Source organism: Varanus komodoensis, unplaced genomic scaffold, assembly GCF_004798865.1.
Source record: "Varanus komodoensis strain SLA01 unplaced genomic scaffold, ASM479886v1 scaffold1, whole genome shotgun sequence".
In the NCBI taxonomy this organism is placed as follows: domain Eukaryota; kingdom Metazoa; phylum Chordata; class Lepidosauria; order Squamata; family Varanidae; genus Varanus; species Varanus komodoensis.
Genome location: NW_025335268.1, coordinates 3,166,996 through 3,184,146, shown reverse-complemented (window position 1 = coordinate 3,184,146; position 17,151 = coordinate 3,166,996). Strand labels below are relative to the sequence as shown.

General features: G+C 40.0%; 1 protein-coding gene across 10 annotated transcripts in view; it reads left to right on the top strand.

Moving 5' to 3' along the window:
* The window catches only part of ESRRG (estrogen related receptor gamma), a 637,351-nt gene that overhangs the window by 252,314 nt on the left and 367,886 nt on the right, over nucleotides 1-17,151 (top strand). For 4 of the 10 annotated variants that reach the window (XM_044425928.1, XM_044425845.1, XM_044426404.1 and 1 more), the window contains exon 3: nucleotides 16,963-17,007. The exons of the other annotated variants lie outside the window; for them this stretch is intronic. The gene's annotated coding sequence lies outside the window, so the exon portion shown is untranslated. The remainder of the gene's footprint in view (nucleotides 1-16,962; nucleotides 17,008-17,151) is intronic. 10 annotated transcript variants of the gene reach the window in all.

Genomic DNA, 17,151 nt, shown 5'->3' with positions numbered 1-17,151 from the left:
TGAAATTCAGTCAATGGGCTTATGGCCCAATTCTACACACAAATAATTCCATTCATGGAGTCATTGGGAAAGAAACCATCTTATTTACGTCCCCAGGTTTGAAAGAAAGCCAAAGTTAGTAGGCAGAATTATACAAATAAAGCTGATCACATGAATAAATACTAGCAGAAATGGACAACATTCTAGTAATATTTTCACTGTCTACTACTACTGATTCTCAGATTTGTCTGACTATATCCTATGAGGTACTTTGTTCTACTGAACTCTATGACCAATGCCTTTGCTGATGTATTCCATATCAGTGGTTTGTTGTTTTCTCCAACTTTATTATCTGAAAAATAATCCTAAAATCTATTCATACAATAAGAAAATACTTAAATATGACATGGTAGCAGGCAAAAACAGTAAAATGAGTAACATAACAAAAACAAAAAAATGGTAATACTGGAAGCAGTAAAAATAATAATCACTGAATAAATCTGAAAATAATAAGCTGGTTATTTAAAAGCTTTGATGGATCAAAATGTTTTAACTTGTTTACAGTTAGTTGATGCCGCGGTAGGTCCTTTCCTTGCCTACAGAGAGCATTCCATGAATGGAGTGCCACTGTTACGAAGTGTTTCTTCTCAGTTGCCACCTATTTCACCTCTGAAGGTATGATGAACACAAGATGGGCTTGTGTTACAGATCTTAGGCAAGATCATATGAGAAAAGGCAGTCCTTTGGTGACACACAACTATGTGGTGGTTAAAGGGACACCAATATTCCACAGAGGATAAATTTTATGATTGTATCTCCCAGTTATTTTGAAATGAAACTTGGCAGATCTGTTAAGCAGGGTTCAATAACTTCTCATTATACTACATGGTAGACTCTGGTGAGTACAATATGATTAATGGGCTCTGTAAAGGACTAGGTGGCCACCTAAAGGAGAAGAATACTGTAGTTGTGGTATTACAAGTCAGTGCTGTATTAAGCACATTTTTCCCTTAGAAAAAAGATTTTCTGTTGAGCTTCTGGAGAAAAATAAGTTTCATTAGTTAAGCATCGAGTAGACAGAAAAGGAGCACACAACAGCGCAACAGGATTGATTGTAATAAGCTTCTTCTTTTTGCTGAAAATCCATTACTTTCTGAGCTATTAAATGATGAAAGGGATTAAGAAAATAACAGAAAATAAGCAGGACTGCCTTCGTAAATCTAATAAAGATGATAACAGTGGAATATTTTGTCAAATTTGCATGTGAATTTATAACATTCTAATCCATTGGCAAACAGTGTTGTACAATGAAAGGGTAGATTTGTACTGTTCTTATCAAGGGATAAAAATTCAGAACAATCTTTTGGCAAAGAAGTCTTGTTTTCCTCTTGGGCTTCCATATGTTTTGTCACGAAATCCATATTTGTAGCCTTAGCACCCATATGTTGAGCTTTTCAAAATTTATTTCTTTATTTTTCCAAAGACAAAATGTTTTCTGAAAGTTATTCTTGAGCAAAAATAGTTACAAATATCTAATGTCAATGAATCTGATCTTACAAGCTGTTTTGCTGAATCTGTGGATCCTACAATTGGTCATGATTGCTTGGCAGGGAATTGCCTTTCTGTGTAGCCAGTTATGAGGTCCTTGTTAACTAGGATATGACGTTTCTGCGACATAGGACTGTCATGTGTACACATGTAATAATCAACATGGGTCTAAGGAAGCCTTCAGCTAGAGTTCAGATTTTTTCACAGTGGCCTTACCAGAATGCAGAATAATAATTTATAAAATAGAGACATCAACCTGAATATTGATTTATGCATAACCTTATTTTACAGATTTTTTTTTTTGAAAACTTCCCTCCTCACTTTCTTACAGATGAGAAAAGCAGCTTGGTTAGTATACCCACCCCCAGGATATGGGCCAGTACATTACTTCTAGAATGCCTGATTAAGATATAAAGAAAAAGACTGAGGGAATCAATGTTTGCTAAATGAAGAGTTGAAAGTGGACGATGTAAATGTGTGGGTGATTGGAATGCCAAGGAGCTCATGTGCTGGTGATAATGCTAATCTGTGAGGGAAGAAATGGATACATTCAAACAAAAAGAAAAAAAAATGGAGCAGTAGCATCTGTAATTACCTGACTTTTGAGAAGGGGCAAACTCTGAGAATCTGCTCCTGGTTAGTTAAAACCCTGCACTACTTCACTGTTTGGAACATGAGAACACATGGAGCATCTTGATCAGTCTCCATCTGAATCAGTACTATCTACCCTGATTGGGAGTTCTTTCCTGGGTTTCAGACAGGAATGTTTCCCCAGTCTTACTTGGAGAGACTAGAGACTAGACCTGATCCTATTTGCATGAAAAGCATGTGCGCTACCACAGAGATCCAGGTCTTTTATGAAATTATTTTCACGGCAAGTAAAGCAGATAGCGTATGGAGGCTAAGAGACAGTATGGCTTGTCCAAGACCACCCATGGGAGAAGTGAGATTCTAAGTTGCACTTCTGACTTGTAGCCCACAGTGCTACATCGGCTTCTGTAGATAATGTAAATGTTTGGATTTGAAGTTAGCGGAGTCTATGTCTGACGTGTATTTAAGATTCCTATATTTAATTGAGGTGATTGATAGATTTGACCTGGTTAGTTTTTGAGCTATAAGGCATTTTTTATCTTGGCCGATGGTTGGAATACTTTGACAGTTTCCAACATACTACTCAACATATCAGGAGGAGGTGGCCATAGCATCATCTTTGAAGATATGTTTGTTCACTGCAACTTCAATACAGTCGATCACTTTTCTAACTGTTTTCTCTGGGTATCAATATTCAGATGTTGTAAACCTGCCCCTTGCAAGTTACCTTCATAAACTCTGCACCAATGCCCTTCCAAATTATGGTTTGTTCTGACACTTGCTCATTAGTCATTGATGGGAAACATTCCTCAGCTTCTTTCTTGGAGGTGTACAATCAGTGTCTGCACTTATATCACATGTCATGGAATCTTAATATTAAAAGGGAATACTTTATCATCTTGAAAACTGCACTTGTTCATCCGATTACTACAATTTGCAAATAAAAAACATGTTTACAAATTTCTAAAATGTTGAATGTAGTATCTCTCAGTAGGCAAGAAAATTAGTGCCAAATATTATTCTAGGTTTACAAACGATCTTTCAATAGAGTATAGTGTTCCCTCCATCCATTGCTCAGTTTCTTTGCTGGGAATTAGAATTTAAGGCCAAACTTATTTAAAGATTTTCTAGGCAGCCTTTCATTCCTCCCACTGTTCTATTCTTTGCTGTATTGCCTAACTACATAAGCACTCATCTCTCTCTGATGGCATTCAGTTTCCATTCCATTCACAGTGCCGAAGGATCATATCTCTGATCCACTTAGAAACACAATGATCTCTACCCCTGAGAATGCAAACGCTTTCTCAGTCAAATCTATTGATCTACCGGGTTCTATTTCTGGCTTTCCATTCACTCACTTGCTGTTTGGGATGGTGGATATTGTTTCTGGGGAAGAGTGAACTTGCTTACTAGGAATTAGAAGAACACTTCTGAAGAACCTAAATATAGAATTTCAATGGAACTTAAGCATGCGCACCTATGGGCTGGATTGCAGTCCCAGTATATTTTGCAGTATTTCTTACTACATTTCAGTTTTAATTTTGATGTTATGATGGGGTTAAGAGGGTAAAATCAGTTCATACAGTTTGATTACTGAAGTACATTGAGGCAGAATTTGACTTAGGAACAATAAATAGTTGTATCTGATGGGCTTTACAAATATTCCAAGGTGATAACTGAGTTTATTGTCCTGCTTATCATGGAACTCTTGGAGCTCATTAAAGTTATATTTTCATTGTTTTATCTTTTAGGGAGGTAGGCCTCTTTATAGAAACAACCAAAATACAGTCTTTTCTGGCAGCAATTCTGCTGTTATTTCTAAAGCATTCCAGGATGCTTTAACACATGACAAATGGATCTCATCTCCTATTTCAGGAGGTTGGGTGTTCAACATTAATGATCATAATAGGTAACCTTAGAAATATTGGAAATTGAATCCTGAATTCTGAGTCAAAACTTTGATATATCTACTATAGCAGAATTCATCCAAAATGTGAGGCAGACATTTTTCTGTCCCAACCTAGAAGATTAAACTACATGGAAAATAAGTGCTCTTCCACTGAGCCATGGACTGTCCCTTTGTTAACCCATCTCATGTAGTACTTTTTATGCCAAGCCAGCACTTCCTTTCTTATCAGTCTCATTTCACTTTGTGTATATGCCTTTCATTGTATGCCTAGTGTAGCCCTAATTCTTAGGAATTGAACACCCGCATGCCTGCCCTGCCCAGCAATAGAATACTGTTCCATCAGGTTAAAATACTTTAATAGCCAACATTTGAAGCTATTTTCATGTTACTGTTTCCCTCCCTCCCTCCCTCCTTCTTTCTCTGTATTGCAAAGACCTCAAATTAATGTCATTGTCCTTCTTTATCAAAAAATTCCAAAGAAATTGCAATAGGGCAGCTGTGACGCTGTCAGTGCATATAACCAAAGCCAAGATTAGAAACCAGTATTGCATATAACTTCTAAATGTTTCTATGTTTTCCTTCAGTGTATTGCTTCCTTGACACACAGCCAAGTAAGGGTGCGATTGTAAATGCTTAGTACAAACTTTGTTACTAGCCTGTGATGTGGAAAGTCCTTGAAGATCAAACAGTTTCCTCAAAAAAGATGCCTTCTGCTAGCCAAGACTTCTGCAAAATGGCTAGTATAGTTAACAAATAAAGGAAAGAAAAAAGTCTACTAATATTTACTTATGTAGCTTTTATGTTGCTTTTTAGGGTTGTGCTGTCACAAAGCAGTGTCCAAAAATCAGAGCAACCTGAACAAATAAACAGAGTACATTGTGTGTTCTGAAATACAATGCTTATTACACTTCAGTTAAAGGTTGGCACCTTAGTATCTGTATCAAAGCCAGTATACCTATATATACCCTTTGCTGGGAAAGAAAGGTGGGAGTCTGCTGTTGTGTTCATGTCCTGCTTGTGGACTTCCTGTGACCCGTGTTTGAACTGAATGCTGGAATAGATGGATTGTGGTTTGATCTACCATGGCTCTTCCTATATTCCTAAGATGTTCAAGGCTTACCTGCAAACATGGACAGAAAGCCCAGAGCATAAATCAATATATACAGAGTTCCAAAAATTGGGGCCAATGTCAAGAAAGCCCTGTCTCTTGTGTCCATTGACCTAATTGAACTTTATTTTATTTAGAGTCAGAATTGGATACATGAAGGTAGGCTTTCAAATAACAAGTAATTTGAGTCCCAAGCAATTTAGGGCTTTCAATACTTTGAATTGGGCTTGGAAGCTTGCTGGCAGTCAGTGCTGCTAATACAAAAAATGGAGTTACATCTTCAGACTTCTTGGCCTCCATCATGTCTGAAAAGCCACACTGTATACCAGCTGCAGCTTCTGGACTAATTTTCAGAGGTGCTTTTGATAAAATGCATTGCATTAATTGAGCATGGTAGCAACCAGTGTGTGAGTAACAGAGGTGAAGTCTGACTGTTCCAGATAAGATTTCAGCTGGTATACAAGACAGAGCTTGTAAAAAGCACTCCTGGTCATAGTACTATCCACCATTCATCAGCCATTTACAAGCCCAGGACTGGAGCACCCCCAAGGTGAAGAGCTTCAGCTGCACACCACTGTCTGGATTGGCAGATGAGTTTTCTACCTCATCCAGACACATTTTGGTATGCCGAAATGCACTTGGTTACTGAATACTTCAGAAGACTGAACCTACGCTATTCACCCTCCAGATATGCTAATGTGTCTCTTATGGAAACCTGAGCTGTACATTTGTTTTACTTCAGCATGATTAGATTGCCCACTGGGTGCCCAGATAATACTTCAGGTCTGCTGGACAGGTTAATATGTTACCACTGGTGTACTTCGTACTGATTTCTTCTGAGTTCTGCTGCCCTCTCGCCTTTCTGCCAAGTGGCAACACAGAAATGCTTCGGTTGATGTGTGTTGGGAGGGAATGATATGTCCTAATAAGTAAACGAGCTGTATCTGCAATTACATTTACTATATTCATTTGTTTTGTACCCATGGTACTGAACATACACATTGCTTTCAAGAGCAGACTGGCTATCCCTGCCCCCTAAATACAAGCATGTACCAGCTATACCCCTCTGCATTAGTCCAGAGGGTCCCATATGTACATGTGCAGGACTCTTTCAAGAGCAGCTGGTACTCTGGCTGACCAAGGTTCCTGACCCTGTGAAGGGAACCTGTGTGTGTGTGCACCTGTTTTCATGTAGGCTCCATTCATACTGCTGTCTGTCACACATTGATTAGGTTGTGTGGCCAGAAGTCATGAATAAAACTTTGTTAACTACTTAACAATATAGTTTATTCTTTTTAAAATTAAAAATCATAGTATGAATCCCACATAAAGTAACTTAGGTAGTGCATGCTCAAAAGATACACCATCGTAAAAAAATCAGCTTGACGAAATACTGTGATTATTGACTGTGTTTAAAAAAAAAAAAACAGAAAAGAAAGAAAAAAGTTCTTAATCTTATGTTCCTTCCACCTTCTTTTTTGCAGAAACTAAAGAGAATATGCATGTGACTCTTTTAAAGAGTTGCATGGGATTCAAAGTATATTTTATTTAAAAAATATATGAATTAAGAGAACAGCTTATTAATGGGATGCCATCAGAATCATGTGGTCAGTTCAGAAAAAGTTATATGGTCTTTCCAACTGAAGGTGAATAACAATTAAGAAATTTATTATTATTCCCAAGTAGTTATGGAAATTAAAACTAATTTACATTTGAAATACATTGCCACAACTATTTGGAATTCTAATGTGTTCACAATGGCATTTCACTGAATCTTCCCTTTTACTGAAGTGTATTAGTTGTGCCTCCTTCATGGATCACTGCCTTGTCATGGCGAAGGGGCTTGCGTAGCTCAGTGAAGCTATGAGCTATGCCATGCAGGGCCAACCAAGATGAACAGGTCATAGCAGAGAGCTCTGACAAAACGTGATCCACTGGAGAAGGAAATGGCAGCCCACTCCAGTATCTTTGCCATGAAAACCTTATGAACAGTACCAAAAGGCAAAAAGATATGACACTTGAAGATGAGCCCCTCAGGTTGGAAGGTGTCCAATATGCTACTGGGGAAGAGCAGAGGGCTAGTACTAGTAGCACCAGAAAGATTGAAGCGACTGGGTCAAAGCCAAAAGGACACTCAGTTGCAGATGTATCTGGTGGTGAAAGGAAAGTCTGATGCTGCAAAGATCTATACTCCATAGGAACCTGGAATGTAAGATCCATGAATCAAGGCAAGCTGGACGTGTTCAAACAAGAGATGACAAGACTGAACATCAACATCTTAGGAATCAGTGAACTAAAATGGACAGGAATGGGTGAATTTAATTCAGATGACCATCAGGTATACTACTGAGGGCAAGAATCCCTCCGAAGAAATGGAGTAGCCTTCATAGTCAATAAAAGAGTAGGAAAAGCAGTATTGGGATACAATCTCCAAAATGACAGAATGTTCTCAGTTCGAATCCAAGGCTAATCATTCAACATCACAATAGTCCAAGCCTATGCCCCAACCACTGGTGCTGAAGAGTCTGAAGGTGACCAGTTTGGTGAAGGCCTACAACACCTTCTAGAATTAACACCCAAAAATGATGTCCTTATCATCATGGGAGATTGGAATGCTAAAGTAGGAAGCCAAAAGATAGCCGGAATAACAAGCAAGTTTGGCCTTGGAATACAAAATGAAGCAGGGCACAGGCTGATAGAATTTTGTCAAGAGAATACAATGGTCATAGCAAACACTCTTTTCCAACAACCCAAGAGACGACTCTACACATGGACAGACGGTCAACACAGAAATCAGATTGACTATGTGCTCTGCAGCCAAAGATGGAGAAGCTCTATACAGTCAGTAAAAACTAGACCAGGAGCTGACTGGCATGAGCTTCTTGTTGCAAACTTTAGGCTTAAATTGAAGAAAGTAGGGAAAAGCACTAAGCCACTCAAGTATGACCTAAATCGAATCCTGATGAATATACAGTAGATGTGACAAATAGATTTAAGGAATTAGATCTGTTAGAAAGAGTGCCTGAAGAACTATGGACGGAGGTTCGCAACGTTGTACAAGAGGTAGCAACTAAAACCATCCCAAAGAAAAAGAAATGCAAGAAAGCAAAATGGCTGTCTGAGGAAGCTTTACAAATAGCTGAGGAAAGAAGGGAAGTGAAAGGCAAGGGAGAAAGGGAAAAAGATACACCCAATTGAATGCAGAATTCCAGAGAATAGCTAGAAGAGATAAGAATGCCTTCTTAAATGAACAGTGCAAAGAAATAGAAGACAAAAATAGAATAGGGAGGACCAGAGATCTCTTCAAGAAAATTGGAGATATGAAGAGAATGTTTCATGCAAAGATGGGCATGATAAAGGACCAAAATGGCAGGGACCTAACAGAGGCAGAAGAGATTAAGAAGAGGTGGCAAGATTACACAGAGGAACTATACAAGAAAGAGCTTAACGTCCCTGATAACCACGATGGGATGATCACTGACCTCGAGCCAGACATCCCGGAATGTGAAGTCAAATGGGCCTTAGGAAGTCTGAGCAACGACAAAGCTAGTGGAGGTGACAGTATTCCAGCTGAGCTATTCAAAATCTTAAAAGACAACACAGTAAAAGTGCAACAATCAATATGCCAGCAAATTTGGAAAACTCAACAGTGGTCACAGGATTGGAAAAGATCAGTTTACATTCCAATCCCAAAGAAGGGCAATGCCAAAGAATGTTCAAACTACCGCACCATTGCACTCATTTCACATGCTAGCAAAATTATGCTCAAAATCCTACAAGCTAGGCTCCAGCAGCATCTGGACCGAGAACTACCAGAAGTACAGGCAGGATTTTGAAGAGGGAGAGGAACTAGAGATCAAATTACCAACATATGCTGGATCATGGAGAAAGCATGCGAGTTCCAGAAAAACATCTGCTTCTGCTTCATTGATTGCGTGGATCACAACAAATTGTGGCAAGTTCTTAAAGAGATGGGAGTACCGGACCATCTCTTGAGAAATTTATATGCGGGTCAAGAAGCAACAGTGAGAACTGGACACAGAACCACTGATTGGTTCAAAATTGAGAAAGGAGTTCGGCAAGGCTGTATACTTCGCCCTGCCTATTTAACTTATATGCAGAGCACATCAGGAGAAAGGCGGGCCTAGATGAATCACCAGTTGGAATTAAGATTGCTGGGAGAAATATTAACACCCTCAGATATGCATATGATACCACTCTAGTGGCAGAAAGTGGCAGGAACTAAAGAGCCTCTTGATGTAGGTGAAGGAAGAGAGTGCAAAAGTTGACTTGAAACGCAACATTAAGAAAGCTAAGATCATGGCATCCAGTCTTCTCACTTCCAGGCAAATAGTTGGGGAAGAAATGGAGGTAGTGACAGATTTTATTTTCCTGGGCTCCAAGATCACCGCAGATGGGAACTGCAGCCAAGAAATTAAAAGACGCTTGCTCCTGGGGAGGAAAGCTATGGCAAATCTGGACAGCATACTAAAAAGCAGAGACATCACCCTGCCAACAAAAGTGCGTATAGTCAAGGCTGTGGTTTTCCCAGTTGCAATGTATGGCTGCGAAAGCTGGACCATAAGGAAGGCCAAGCACCAAAGGATTGAGGCCTTTGAATTGTGGTGCTGGAGAAGACTCCTGCGAGTCCCTTGGACTGCAAGGCAATCAATCCAGTTAGTCCTAGAGGAGATCAACCCTGACTGTTCTTTAGAAGGCCAGATACTGAAGATGAAACTCAAATACTTTGGCCACCTAATGAGAAGGAAGGACTCCCTGAAGAAGAGCCTAATGCTGGGAACAATAGATAGCAAATGAAGAAGGGGATGGCAGAGGATGAGGCGGCTAGATGAAGCAGTTGGTGAGAGCTTGAGTGGACTCCGGGGGATGGTGGAGGACAGGAAAGCCTGGAGGAATGTTGTCCATGGGGTCACGATGGGTCGGACATGACTTCGCAACTAATAACAACAACAACAACAACAATTAGTTGTGCAATGTGAGACAGAGTAGGAAAGGGTGGGAAATGAGCTGCTAATTAGCTGTTCTGCTTACATGTTAAATGAAGTCCCATCTTGCAGAGAGTTTACTTGTAAGCAGTAAGACATGTCTAATGAAAGATAACCCAGACCCAGCAGTTAATGAACTTATTCAGTTAGATTCACAAGCTAGCTGATGGTTGTCTGCAAAACTATTGTTTAAAGCCAGCCAATATACCTTGTGTCTGAGACCATGCTTTTTATTACAGTTTATGTTTCTGTCATCATCAGAATGGTGCTTTTTAGAAAACTTACCATTAACCTAATTAATTAGGTACATAATTTCTATTAATTTTATTTATCTTGATATTCAGCAAGTTGAATCAAATAAGATGCTCATATCCTATCACTTCCCAGTGATGTTTAATTTATATATTATAGAAGATTCATAAAAACGACTGAAAGCTGTTAAATAAGCATTTAGCAATGCAGCATTCTGTATCTATTCACATTATGCTTGCCAGCTTATATACCAGGACAATTTTTGTAAGTGATTTTTAACCAAAAAAAAGTGCTTTTTGAGCTTCCTGTTATATACATGCATGTCGAAAGCAATACATTTAAAATATCTGTCCAAAACCTCACAATTCTGCTAGATTTCCAAATTAATATATCACTATTAAGTCTCTGCTCTATGAAGCTCTGGAAACGGCAAAATTTGCAGGAGGGTTGGCTTTCTCATGCTTCTGTTAGAAGGAATGGGATGTCATAGGAAGATGGCTCGCTGCCACTTTTAAATCTTTGTAAGATAGAATATGGTCAGAGTACTTGTAATCATAGTGGCTGTGAACCCATTACCATGGTTCAAGCTCAGAATTGCCCAAGAGAACCTGCATGGAATCACGTGTTTATACTGCACAATTGTCACTTAAATGAAGGGTTGGTGGAGCTCGCCATCCCCTACCTGATAACTCAAGGGGGATGCTATGTGGGGAATAAAGAGAGACAGTCAAGCCAGCTCCTGGGATATTAAGACCTTTGGCGACAGGGTGTTGGGCAGGGCAGGCATGTGGGTGGCCAAACACTGAATGCCCAGGTTTTCAGGTGTTTCTCCCAGAGAGGGAACATGTGGATGAAAGGGCAGAGGTGGGGTGATGTGAAATAAGAGGAAGATGGGGGAGAGCAAGAGGGAGAGGACATGGAAGCGGACATAATGGGAGAAGAAAGAGGAAAGCAACAGCAAGAAGACAGAGGCAGTAGGAGGACTGGAACCAGGGGCAGGAAAAGCACATAACACCTACAGCCTGGGGAAGAAGCAAGGGCCTAAGGCCACCCTTGCCACCTTGGGAGGAAGAGTATCTGTGTAGGAAAGGGACAACCTGTGCGAGTTGGTGAGGTGAAGGGAAATTGTCCCACTGTGCACACACAGGGAAAGATGTCAGCAGAGATTATCAGCACAAAACATGATGCCCTGGTGAAGCTGACCATGGCCTCTGGGAGTGTCGGCCTAGCTGGGACAGGAACATGCATGAAGTAAAAGCAAGGGTCCTCAAACTTTTTCAACAGGGGGGCCAGTTGAAAGGTGGCAGTGGTGGGTGTGGGCCGGTGAGGTGGGGGTGCCCACACCTGCCACTGGTCAGTGTGACTCACACTGGTCAGTGTGACTCGCACTGACCAAACGGGGTTGGCTGATACGATATGAGAGGCATCTGAAGGCCTCTGATGTCCAAATGGCCACTCATGCTGCTTAAACTGACCTTCAGGCTTTAGCTGGATGGAAATTTGCATCTAAATTGTATGCAGTTTGCGTCACAGATGACAAATCACAACTATTTTCAGATGTAGCCTATATGTTACATATAATGTACGTTGTGCTTTTGCCACTTGACCATATAGTTCATAGTACACAAATAACAATATTAGACAGAAAGCCACTTCTACTGGGAGGTATAAAAATGAAATAAATAAATAAACACAAACAAACACAATTCCTGCCAACAGCGCTAGTAAAGTACACACAAACAAACATTATTCATTATGCATCTCCTTTTCAAAATTAGCTGCTGATCACACAGATTTGTTCATAGACTGAATTGTCACTTAAGAATTTTAGTCCTTATTAAATATTACACCAGATGCTACTGAATATTCTTGTGTCATTCACCAGATGTTACATCTAATAGCATAACATTCATTTAGATTGATTCAGTATAAATACATTTCCTTTGAAGCATTTCTTAGTGTATGTTTTTCTTTGCGATTTTAATGAAAAAATTCTCCCTTTCTTTCTCCCTTCCCCTTTCAATTAATGTGACAAGCAACAACCAGGGTCTTTCATTACTTATACTTGGTAACTGCGGGCAACATTTTAGTAGCATATCTATTAAAGTGAAATGAGGCACAAAGCTCAATTGTAACAATTTCGAATGCGCACCAAAGCGAAAGTAGGCCTTGCTTTGTTTTTAAGGTTAAGAATGCTCAGTAGCCTCTTTATAGAAAGTGTTGGAAGTGAAGGTAAATTTTATCCCCCATAAAATGCTGAATGAAAGAAAGAGGTGGGGGTGAGTGGATAGAGAACCATTAGAATTCAGTGCCAATCTGTTTTTGCCTTTCTTGCTCCCTGTAGACAGATGGGCTGTATTCATCTGCACCTGAAAAGTGCCACTTTCATAAGGTATAAATTCTGTGGTAGTGGTGGGGCTTGCTATAGAGTATAATGAATGCAGTAATTTTAGCTAAGTATGAGATAGTAATAAAATCATGCACCTACAGAATAAGCAGCTCTTCTCATGGATTTTAAAAGCTTGCAGTTTGTGAGCACTGCAAAGCCTAAACTGGAAATGGTTTATGGGCTGTCTATGGAGAGTGGTAGCAGAACTACCAGCTCACAAATGAGTCCATATACAGAAGCCATTGCTCTGGCCTTCCGCCTTCTGGTCAGGAATGCGCACCCAGAGAGGTGATTCACACAGAGTACACTCCTCCGGGGCAGGAAACACTCTCAGGTGAGCTCTGTAGCAGAGCTACTTCCATTTATCACGGAGTACAGTCATAGTATTCATGCAGAATGTATTTACCAGTGTTGGAGCACAGGGTAATAAGAATAACAGTTTCCACTGTGTTGCAACATGATCTTGTGTCATACACAAATACATTTGTGGAAGATGTAGTGGGAGCTGAAAGGTGATTACAGGTAGGAAATGACCCTTTAAAAATTATTTTCCTTACCATTAGCCATAAACAAGTGCAAAGTGCTTTTTTTTAAGGGGGGTTAAATTAGTTCTCCTGTCCCTCACAAAAATCAATGTGAAAGGGATGGGATGAAGCCAATAGCATCAGTACTCCCATTCTCCTCCTTCCAAAAGCAATTTCCAAAAACAAGTGCAACCCCTTCCCAGACTGGCTTTCCAAGAGTAAGTGCCAATGAAGTCAATGTGATTTACTTCTAAATAAAACCATTGAAGATAATGTGATTGACTTCTGAGAGTTCATGTATATCTGGAGTCTTTTCAGCTAGTTGTTCCTAGAGGCAAAAGGACAATGGAAACATTTGAAGGCATTCCACATTTTATTTTATTTTTCAAAGGGATAGGAAAAAAAAGAGAAAATGGGAGGAATGTATGGTAAGTAGGAAAGCAACTGTGGGCTGATTGACTTTCTGCTTTGTTAAGGATGTATGACACTTCCTCTTTCATATCAGAACCTGCTCCTCTACCCATTAAAATAACTCTTTTCCCCTGCAGAACAATATAAGAAGTTTAGTATATACTGAAATACATACCACCCCACTAGTTACCTCCCTCCATTTTGAGAAGGTGCCATTGATGTTTGTGTTTGGTTTAACAACCAAGTTTGGATCCACCTAATAGTTTTTCTCTCTAATCCACTTTTTGCTAATTTGTTTATCAGAATGTTGTGGGGCACAATGTCGAAAAAATCCTGAAAAGTGGTGTGACTCCATTTAAAATAATTAAGAAAAAGTTGTATTTAGTGGTCAGATGTCTAGGACTTGTGCCAGCTAGAGTTTTTGGGATGCCCCCAAGCATAATATTCTCAGTGGTCTCTCTCTTCATTTTCCTCATCTGTTCATTCTCCCTTTGCCTGTAGGCTCAACTCCCACTGAGGCCTGCACCTACTATGAGTTTGGATTATGGTATGACATTGGTGGATCTTCATTGACAGAAATGCAGTGCTAAAAACCAGACTGCCTTCCTTGGCCAAACACACAGGAAAAAGCCAAAAGCATACCCTCTCTAGCTTTCTGAAACTCCCCTGAATCCATGGAGAGCAACCACAAAAGGATAGGTCCCTTCCCCATTCTTTTGATTTGAGCATTCTTGTCTAGAAGCAAAGCTCAAGTGAATGAGGATGCAAAAGTAGTTGCAGCTCCTCCTTTTTACTCATGTCACTCTCCTGCCTTTTTTCTTTAGGCCAGGCAGAAAATGCAGACAAGCAGGCATCAGTGGCAGCAGGAGCAGCAGTTGGGTTTAGGGCTCCGGTGATGCATTCTGAATAGGAATAGGAGAGAAATTTGAAGGAAGAGAAATACACAAATTCAAATACATTTATGATTTGCAAGTTTCAGAATTTTGTGATGCAATTTTCTACTCAAAACCATGCATATAAAATTGTGCGTGGAAAGAGTGCACCAAAATGCATATATTCATAAAAATAAAATCCATAAATGAATTATGTTAAGTGAAATTTAGTACAAAACATTATACATAATTATATATCTCTGACTAATATATTTTGCCTACTCAGATAATTTTATGCACGTACCTATATTAGGGGACTGCAGGTGGCGCAGTGGTTTAATCCGCTGTGCTGCTGGGCTGGTTGATTGAAAGGTCGCTGGTTCAAATCTGCACAATGGAGTGAGTTCCTGTTGCTACATCCCAGCTCCTGCCAACCTTGCAGTTCGAAAGCATGCAAATGCAAGTAGATAAAAAGGTACCACTTTGGTGGGCAGGTAACAGCGTTCCGTGCACTTTGGTGTTTAGTCATGCCGGCCACATGACCACGGAGACTGTCTGCGGACAAACGCTGGCTCCCTCGGCCAGGAAACGGAGATGAGCACCGCCCCCTAGAGTCAGGCATGACTGGACGTAACATCAAGGGGAAACCTTTACCTTTACCTATATTAGTCAAAATTATGCCTCGTTATAATTTTGTTCATGTGGTTTTCTAAATTCTTCAGTTTTAAGCTCCAGTACTCCAGCAATTAAATCTCTAAGTGGACTGATGGGTGCTTTGTGTCTTGCCAGTACACATGAACTGAAATGTATGAACATTGACTCCAAGGCACTACCTGCTATGGAACAAGCCACAGTTTCTGGGTTTCTGGAAGTGAATGGCTTTAGCTTAGAGGAAGAAATCATGGGTTCAGTTTCCAGGATCTCCAGTTAAGGCTGACCAAGATTTCTTCATGAAACCTTGAAGAATTTCTGCTAATCAATGTGAACCAATAGTTTGCATTGATATAAGGCAACTTTCTATATTCATGTTCTGACATGACCTGGCCTTAGTCTGTGGGTGGGATCTGCCTAGTTTCCTTCTCCAGCTCCTGGCCAATCCAGCCTGGTAGTTACAGACATGCACTCGCCTCCTCTTTTGCTGCCTGCAACAAAAGAGAAAGGAACATACCAGCAGGGGTCCAAGGTCCAACAGTAGAATTCATCCCTGCCATGGAGCATCTCTCTGGCCATGGTTCCACGCAGATCCTGCAGCAGGCTTGGCTGGTCTGGAGCAGTGGGCTAGCAGGTAATGTTGGTGGAACTTGTCGTTGCTGAGAGGAAAGACATGTCTGTTCTGATGTGGCTGCTGTAGGGCTGGGACAGGCAGCAACAAGGTCATGCTGATTTCATTGCTAGCCCCTTCAGTATTAGAGATGTCTGATACTGGCTATCCATGTATTTTCTTCAATAGGAATAGCAAAAACAAGAAAAGCAAGAATATTAACAAGTTTTACATTTGTGCTTATAACTATATAAAATCCTAAAAAGCAACTTTAGAGTTAGTCAAAGGCAGGAGTCCTTTGTATTTCCCTGACTTTTTTTACGAGGTGGGGGTGAGATCAGGCTGTGTGTGTGTGTGTGTGTGTGTAACAACAGCAGCATATGTTCTTATTAGAGTAAGCTACACTTAAAGGGTGGTGGGTGGGTAAAGGCTCATCTAGTTATTTTTGTGAAGTCACAGCAGGAGACTTCATTTAAGTGAATAGTGATTCTGTTGCCAAGGGTCAATAAACAACCCCATAGTGTAGTTGACACTATTGTAGCATCCACTGCCTCCCCCCCCCTTTTTTTTTTCCTTTTGAAAATAGGGTGTTTCTCCCCACCTCCATTTCCCTGTAGAATATACTGACACGATTTGCTGTTTGTAAAACTGGGACAGCCTAGCAGGGGATGCTAGGACAGGCCTATCCACAGACCATCTTCAGGGGATAATAATATCAGTGGTAAAATGATTGCTATGACAATTGTAGAGGAACGTGAATTGCAGTGTATGTACAATAAACATTGTTTAAAAAAAGTCAAAGCTAAAGAGAGCTCCTAAGTGTTTAATATTCATTTCATTAAAGCTGAAGTCAAAACAACGATACTGAATGCCAGTCATCTAGGGGGTTTTTTAATGACCTAATTAATATTGGTAACTAAAATAGTTGTTCTCCATTTTTGCTAAGAATAGTATGCTTTAAACATTTCCATAGAAATTAGAAACAAAATATAAACACAACATTGCATATTATTGAAGAATCAGATTTTTGTCTATGGATTTGAACTATTTTCTGGATGCTTTTTATTGCAACTGAATGTAAGATTATGTGGGTATCTTTTTTCTTCTGGCAGGGCTCATACTCCTTAAGTAAGAGGTGTTAAATCGACAGAAATTAGGTAAGTGAACACTTTTTCTGAGATGCAGGTGGGTTAATGATAGGAAAGCTTAAACTATTGGATTTCTGCTTGCTGCACAGTTTTAAAACAGGGATGGGCAGCTTGTCACTCTCCAGATACTTTGGCCAACTCCATTTGGCTGGC